Source organism: Lygodium microphyllum, chromosome 18, assembly GCF_053477565.2.
Source record: "Lygodium microphyllum isolate KBCC chromosome 18, Lygodium_microphyllum_v1.1.10, whole genome shotgun sequence".
In the NCBI taxonomy this organism is placed as follows: Eukaryota; Viridiplantae; Streptophyta; class Polypodiopsida; order Schizaeales; family Lygodiaceae; genus Lygodium; species Lygodium microphyllum.
Window position 1 is genome coordinate 305,001 of NC_141152.1, and position 7,500 is coordinate 312,500.

Sequence of the window (7,500 nt, forward strand, 5' to 3'; positions counted from 1 at the left end):
ACATACCACAACGCCATCATGTGGGTGAGGGAGGAGTACTACCCTCATACACACCTCTCCTTGAAAACATTCGACGTCCTCGTCGAAGTGTGCAAATGAAAAGTTTTGCACACAGAGCGGTGTGCTGAGACTCAAAACTTTGGGGGTCTAAACATGTCTCATTATCAAGATAGCCAGTGTTTGTCCGTTAGACCTAACCTATGACCACAAACTTGGGGGTCTTTGTCGACTCAATATCAAGCCGATCAGGGTCTTCCCACTAGGTTCCATGCGCATTGACTCAATTACAGGTGTGGAAACATGGTCTTGTTGACTCAAAGATGATCATCCACTGACTCAATTTACACTTGTGGAATGATCCCATCGTGGCTGACTAGGAAGAGAAGTAATATTGGAAACACTTCAATTCAACCATCTGCTGACTAGATTTACAATCACAGAATGGAGAATAACCAAGTTAAGACAAGTTGTGTTCACTTGAAATAACTGAAGGTCCTGACAGTATGAGTGTGCAGAAACTATCAGTGGACTGAAGAGGCGAGGCGCGTAACTCAGCTGGGAGTGTGCCACGCCATGAATGCGAGGGCCCATGAAGAGGTGCCCTTATTTTGATGGCCCCAAGTGGCCAAATCTGTCAATCCAGTATGAATATGGTTGCATGAGGTGAGCTGTGATGGCACACCTCTCCTCGAAAGGAGTTGGGCCAAGTAAGCCCAAACTTTCTGATTATGGCCCCAATTGGCCTGATCTGTCAATGCTTGAATCATCTGAAAAAGAAGGCCCCAATTGGCCTGATCTGTCAATCCTTGCTTAAGATAGTAGGTGCGTTGTGATGATGCACCTCCCCTTGAAAAAAGTTGGGCCAGGTAAGCCCAATATTTTCGAGTATGCCGCCGTCTTGCGAAGGTGGCATTTCTGGTGGCGCATAAAGCACCCAAGAAAGGGGGGATAGCCGTTCCTTTATACTCATGGCGACACGAGTGTCCAGCACTCGTCCTGGCAGCTACAGCGCCAAGTAAACAAGAAGCAGTCGTTCTTTTATACTCGTGACGACGCGAGTTTGCAGCTCTTGTGCTGATGTCTCCAGTGCCAATTGAAATAGAAGTAGCCGTTCCTTTATACTCGTGGCGATGCGAGTTTCCAATCCTTATAATGATGCATAAAGCGCCCAGTGAAGAAGAACTAGCCGTTCATTTATACTCGTGGCACCGCGAGTGTTGGACTGCTCTCCTGGCAGCTTGCACATAAGCCATTCTTTTATACTCCTGGTGACAAGAGATCTTTATCCTTCGAAGTTGTACTCTATTCAAGTACCAAATAGTAACCGGATAAATGGCCTTTCGTTTAGGCTCCTGGCATAGGGAGCTTGGTATCTCTTCAGGATGAGCCTTAGTGGTGCCCATTTCTTTATTCTCTCGCGGCAAGGATTCTTCAAGAAAACAAGTGCCCGTTTCTATATTCTCCTGCAGCAAGGAGTTTTTGACTGCAGACATGCCCGTTTCTTTATTCTCCCGTGGCAAGGAGATTTGAACAGAAAGTTTATCCCAATGGGCCGTTTCTTTATCCTCCTGGCACCGGGAGCCTTCAAGGTAAAGTCTACAAAGGTGATCCATTTCTTTATCCTCCTGGAACACGGAGTCTTCAACATAATGTGAAGCAAGGTTGGCCGTTTCTTTATCCTCCTGGCACAGGGAGTCTTCAACATAATGTGAAGCAAGGTTGGTTGTTTCTTTATCCTCCTGGCACAAGGAGTCTTGATCCATCATAATATTCTTTCTGGCCATTCCTTTATTCTCCTGGCTCAAGGAGTCTTTGAAAAGATCATCAATAAGCATAGCCATTTGTTTACCCTCCCGGCGCAAGGAGCCTTTGAAAAGATGATCAATATGCATAGCCAGTTCTTTATCCTCCCGACACAAGGAGTCTTCATTTTGACGTGTGGCCATTCGTTTGACCTCCCGGCGCAAGGAGAATTCGAAAATATTATCAATCTGCATAGCCATTCCTTTATCCTCCCGGCGCAAGGAGTCTTCAACAAACTGTTTGGCCGTTCCTTTATCCTCCCGGCAAAAGGAGTCTTCAACACAAACTGTTACCGTTCGTTTATCCTCTCGGCATAAGGAGTCTTCCACATAATCTGTGGCCGTTCGTTTATCCTCCCGGCTAAAGGAGTCTTCTAGATAAACTCTCACCATTCGTTTATCCTCCCGGCATAAGGAGTCTTCGACATGCAGGATGGCCATTTGTTTATTCTCCCGGCTAAAGGAGTCTTCACAATAAGATGTCGCCGTTTGTTTATCCTCCCAGCCAAAGGAGTCTTTAAATTTCTGCACATGGTGGATGGCCCTATCTTTATCCTCCTGGGTCAAGGAGTCAAGGAATGTGTTCACAATATCTTGTATGGCCCTTTCTTTATCCTCCGGGGTCACAGAGTCTTCAATACTACCATTGTCTGTATATAACATCTCGGTTTTTGCCTCATACTCGTGACACACGACCATGACCCCCGGCAGCCTAACGATACCATAGGGAGGGTCATCAATCTGCGAACTCGCATCCGGCTCCATCTGGTCCCTTTTTCCCTTGAGGGCTTCACCCCATCGCGGAATAACTTGGTCCATGTCAGTCTTCTTCGACTTTGGATTTTCAGTATCCCATAAGTGATCTTCAATATTGTCATAATCTGAACTTGGGAGCTCGGTTTCTGCCTTCACCTCTTCAAAGCTGACTATGGCCTGCGGCAGCTTTATGGGATGGTCAGCAACCCGCGAGTTCGAACTCGACTCCGTCTGAGCACTTGTTCCCTTCAGGGTGTCAGTCCCTTTGAGCATAAGCTTTGCCATGTCATTCTGTTGTGAGGAAATACAGACCGCTCTCCCTTGCTGAACATTGTCGTCATGATCTGCTTCTGACTTGACTTCGTCTGCTGTAAGATCTGCATTCTGCTCTACTTCGTCTTCTTCTTCTTCTGCTTGTGCTTATTCTTCTTCTTCTACTTCTTCTTCTTATTCTTCTTCGACTTCTCCTTCTTCTTCTTCTTCTAATTGTGGTGTTTCTTGTGACAAACTGAACTCCGAAGAGTCATCTTCAAGGTTGGACATACAAGAGTGATATGTGTACTCATTAGAAGAATCATCGCTTGAGCCATTTGAGGTAGGATTCTCTGTTGTTCGGGAGTTAATTGGCCATGTGATATCATCTGTTCGGCCATAGCTATGCGACATTCTATTGCAGACAAAAATTCCTGATCATTCAATAGATCTTCTGCACCGGTATCACTTTCTGATTCACTTTCTGACTCCAAATCTGTATGTGAATTATGCATAACAGCACACTGCCCTTCTGACTGACTTTCTGACTCGTATTCACTATCAGAGGGGTAGCCTTGAGCACCTGTTGTAGCCTGGCGTACTGGGGTTGTGTCAATTTGCCACTTCTCATCTGGCATACCCCCTTGTGCAATGATGTCACCATACTCTTCTGTCATGAACATTTTCAATTTTCGCTCCACCATCACGAGGTCGAATGCAAGCTTCTTCTTGTGCTCTTCAGACCACTCGACCATGTCATCATTGACTTCTTCAAGCTTGATTTTGAGGTATATCTGCTGTTGCTTAACAAGCTTCAACCGACTGTGTAGATCTACTTCTTCATTCTCTGAAAAAGGGTAGCCACCTTGCAACCACTTTACTTTTGTGGCCCAGAGAACTTTTCTTTCATTTTCGAAATCAAACCATTGAGCCAAAATTTTATATTAAAAATCTTCAATTCGCCGTTTTTCGGCCTCAAAATGAGTTTTATCTGCTTCTTTCTGCTCATTTTCCATTTTTTCGCATAAAAATCCTTAATTTGCCATTTTTCGGCCTCATTTTTGGACCAGTGAGTCAAAATCTTTTGTTTTTCAGCATAAAACTGCTCATTTTCCTATTTTTCGGCCTCTTTTTGGGGCCTATCCACACTTTTGTGCTCATTTTTCACTTTTCCAGCACCTTTCTTCTTTTTACCCATCCTACTTTGCCCAGGCTCACTCACACGGGGGTCATTATGCACCAGCCGAGGAGTTTGCTCTGATACCAAGTGTGATGACACTCCCCTGGTGCCGTCCTAGGGTAGGCAACGCCCACCCCATGGAGCCCGCCTCATGAGGGATCACCCTCTAATTGGTAGCCCCACAACAGTGCGGAAGCGTTTTTGGAGGTAACACGGAACGCGACACAAAACACGTCACAGGAAGCTGAAGGTAACACGTAACGGGCAAGGTAACACGACACGGAAATGAGGTAACTCGATATGTATATTATGAAGTGCAACAGAGGCACGAGAATAATTACAAGAAGCCAAAAAGGCTTGAGGGACGAGAAATCACAGATAGAGGGTGGACGCTATCAACTTGCATACCACGACGCCATCATGTGGGTGAGGGAGTACTACCCTCATAGGTGTTTTCGGCCCCAACGGCAAGGCATACCTACAAAGCCCGAAATATCTTTTGGGGGGGGGGGAGAGGGCACGTCACGACAAGGCGTGTTGATGGGGGGGCGAATTTTGAAGGGGGGGCGAATTTTGGAGGGGGGTGGTGTGTGTTGGGGGGGAAGGGGCGGGGGCCAAATTTTCGAGGGGGGGGAGGGGTGTGTGTTGAGGGGGGAAGGGGAGGGGGGGGCGAATTTTGGAGGGGGGGAGGGGTGTGTGTTGAGGGGGGAAGGGGGGGGGCGAATTTTGGAGGGGGGGAGGGGGGGTGGTGTGTGTTGAGGGGGGGGATTTTGGAGGGGGAGGGAGGGGCCTAATTTTGGAGGGGGGGAAGGAGGGGTGAGGTGGTGTGTGTTGAGGGGGGGGGGAGGGGGGGGTGGTGTGTGTTGGGGGGGGGAGGGGAGGCCACATCCTCAAATGGCGTGGTGTGTGTTGAAAGGCAGGGGGGATTTTTGAGGGAGAGAATCGCGTCATGGTAGCTGGGTGGGTGTGTTGAGGGGAGGGGGGCACGCACGTCGTGTCATGTCATGGGGGGGGGGAGGGGGGCGCGTCGTGACATGGTGTGGTGTGTGTTGAGGGGGGAAGGGGGGGCCGAATTTTAGGAGGGGGGGGATGTCATGTTATGTTGGGGAGGGGGAGGGAGGCGCATCGCGTCGTGTCATGCGGGGGGGTTTGGGTCATGTCATGTCATGAGGCGGGGGGAGGAGGATGTCATGGGGCGGGGGGCACGTCGCGTCGTGTCGTGTCATGGGGGGTGGGGAGGGATGTCATGGGGGGGTCGTGTCATATCATGGGGGGTGGGGGGGATGTCATGGGGGGGGCACGTCGTGACATGGTGTCGTGTCGTGTCATGGGGGGTGGGGAGGAGGGGCGCGTCGCGTCGTGTCGTGTCATTAGGGGTGGGGAGCGATGTCATGGGGGGGCGCGTCGCGTCGTGTCGTGTCATGGGGGGTGGGGAGGGATGTCATGGGGGGAGGGGGCGCGTCGCATCGTGTCGTGTCATGGGGGTGGGGAGGGATGTCTTGGGGCGGGGGGGGTCGCGACATGGTGTCGTGGCGTGTCATTGGGGGTGGGGGGTGCGTCGAGTCGTGTCGTGTCATGGGGGTGGGGAGGGATGTCATGGGGGAGGGGGGGCGCGTCGCGTCGTGTCGTGTCATGGGGGGTGGGGGGAATGTCATGGGGGGGCGCGTCACGACATGGTGTCGTGTCGTGTCGTGTCATGGGGGGTGGGGGGATGTCATGGGGGGGGTGCGTCGCGACATGGTGTGGTGTGTATTGAAGGGGGAAGGGGGAGGGGACGAATTTTGGAGTGGGGGGAGGTGGGGGGAAGTGGGGCCGAATTTTGGAGGTGGGGGGGAGGGCGCGTCGTGACATGGTGTGGTGTGTATTGGGAGGGGGGGACGTCATGGTGGGTGGGTGTGTGTGTTAAGGGGAGGGGGCACGTCCCGTCGTGTCATGTCATGGGGCAAGGGGAGGGGGATGTCATGGGGGGGGCACGTCGCATCGTGTCGTGTCATGGGGGGTGGGGGGGATGTCATGGGGAGGGGGGGCGGGGCGCATCACGACATGGTGTGGTGTGTGTTGAGGGGGGAAGGGGGAGGGGCCGAATTTTGGAGGGGGGGATGTCATGTTATGTTGGGGAGGGGGAGGGGGGCACATCGCATCATGTCGTGTCGTGTCATGCGCGGGGGGGCGTCGCGTCGTGTCATGTCATGGGGCGGGGGAAGGGGGAGCGGGGTGTCGCGACACGAAAAACCCCTCTCCCTCCACACCACCCCGCCACACCTCCGAAAACCCCGCTCGACCCACCCACCCCACGTCACCCCCCCAAGGACATGGCACACCCCCCACCCCACCACACCCCCCACAACGCCCCCCGCACCCGACCTCGAAAAAACCCGCTCCATCCACACCACCCCACCACGCCTCCTGAAACCCAGCTCGACCCATCCCACCCCGCGTCACCCCGCCATGACACTGCTCACCCCCCACCCCACTGCACCCCCCACTACGCCCCCCGCACCCGACCTCGAAAAACCCCACTCCATCCACACCACCCCACCACGCCTCCCGAAACCTCGCTCGACCCACCCCACCCCACGTCACCCCCCACGACACGGCACACCCCCCCACCCCACCGCACCCCCCATGATGCAATGCATCCCCCCACCTCACCCCCCACGACGCGGCGCATGCCCCCCCACCCCACCCCACCTCAAAAAACCCCGCTCCATCCACACCACCCCACCACGCTTCGAGAAACCTCGCTCGACCCACCCCACCCCGCATCACCCCCCATGACACGGCACACCCCCCCCACCCCACCACACCCCCCCATGACGCCCTCCTCGCACCGCACCTCGAAAAACCCCGCTCCATCCACACCACGACACCATGCCTTTGAAAACCTTGCTCAACCCACCCCACCCCGTGTAACCCCCCCACGACACGGCACACCCCCCATCCCAACGCACCCCCCCACGACGCCCCCCGCATCCCACCTCGAAAAACCCCGCTCCCTCCACACCACCCCACCACGCCTCTGAAAACCCCTCTCCATCCACCCCACCCCGCGTCAATCCCCCCACGACACGGCACACCCCCCCCACGCCATCGCACCCCCCCGCGTCACCCCCCACGACACGACACACCCCCCCCACCCCACTGCACCCCCCACTGCACCCCCCCACCCCACCTCAACAAACCCCGCTCCATCCACACCACTCCACCACGCCTATAAAAACCCCGCTCAACCCACCCCACCCCGTGTCACCCCCCACGACACGGCACACCCCCCCACCCCACCGCACCCCCCCACCCCACCGCACCCCCCACAACGCGGCGCATCCCTCCCCCCACCCCACCTCGAAAAACCCCGTTCCATCCACACCACCCCACCATACCTCCGAAAACCCCGCTCGACCCATCCCACCCCGCGTCACCCCCCCATGACACAGCACAACCCCCCACCCCATCGCACCCCCCCACGATGCACCCCGCACCCCACCTTGAAAAACCCCCTCCCTCAAGACC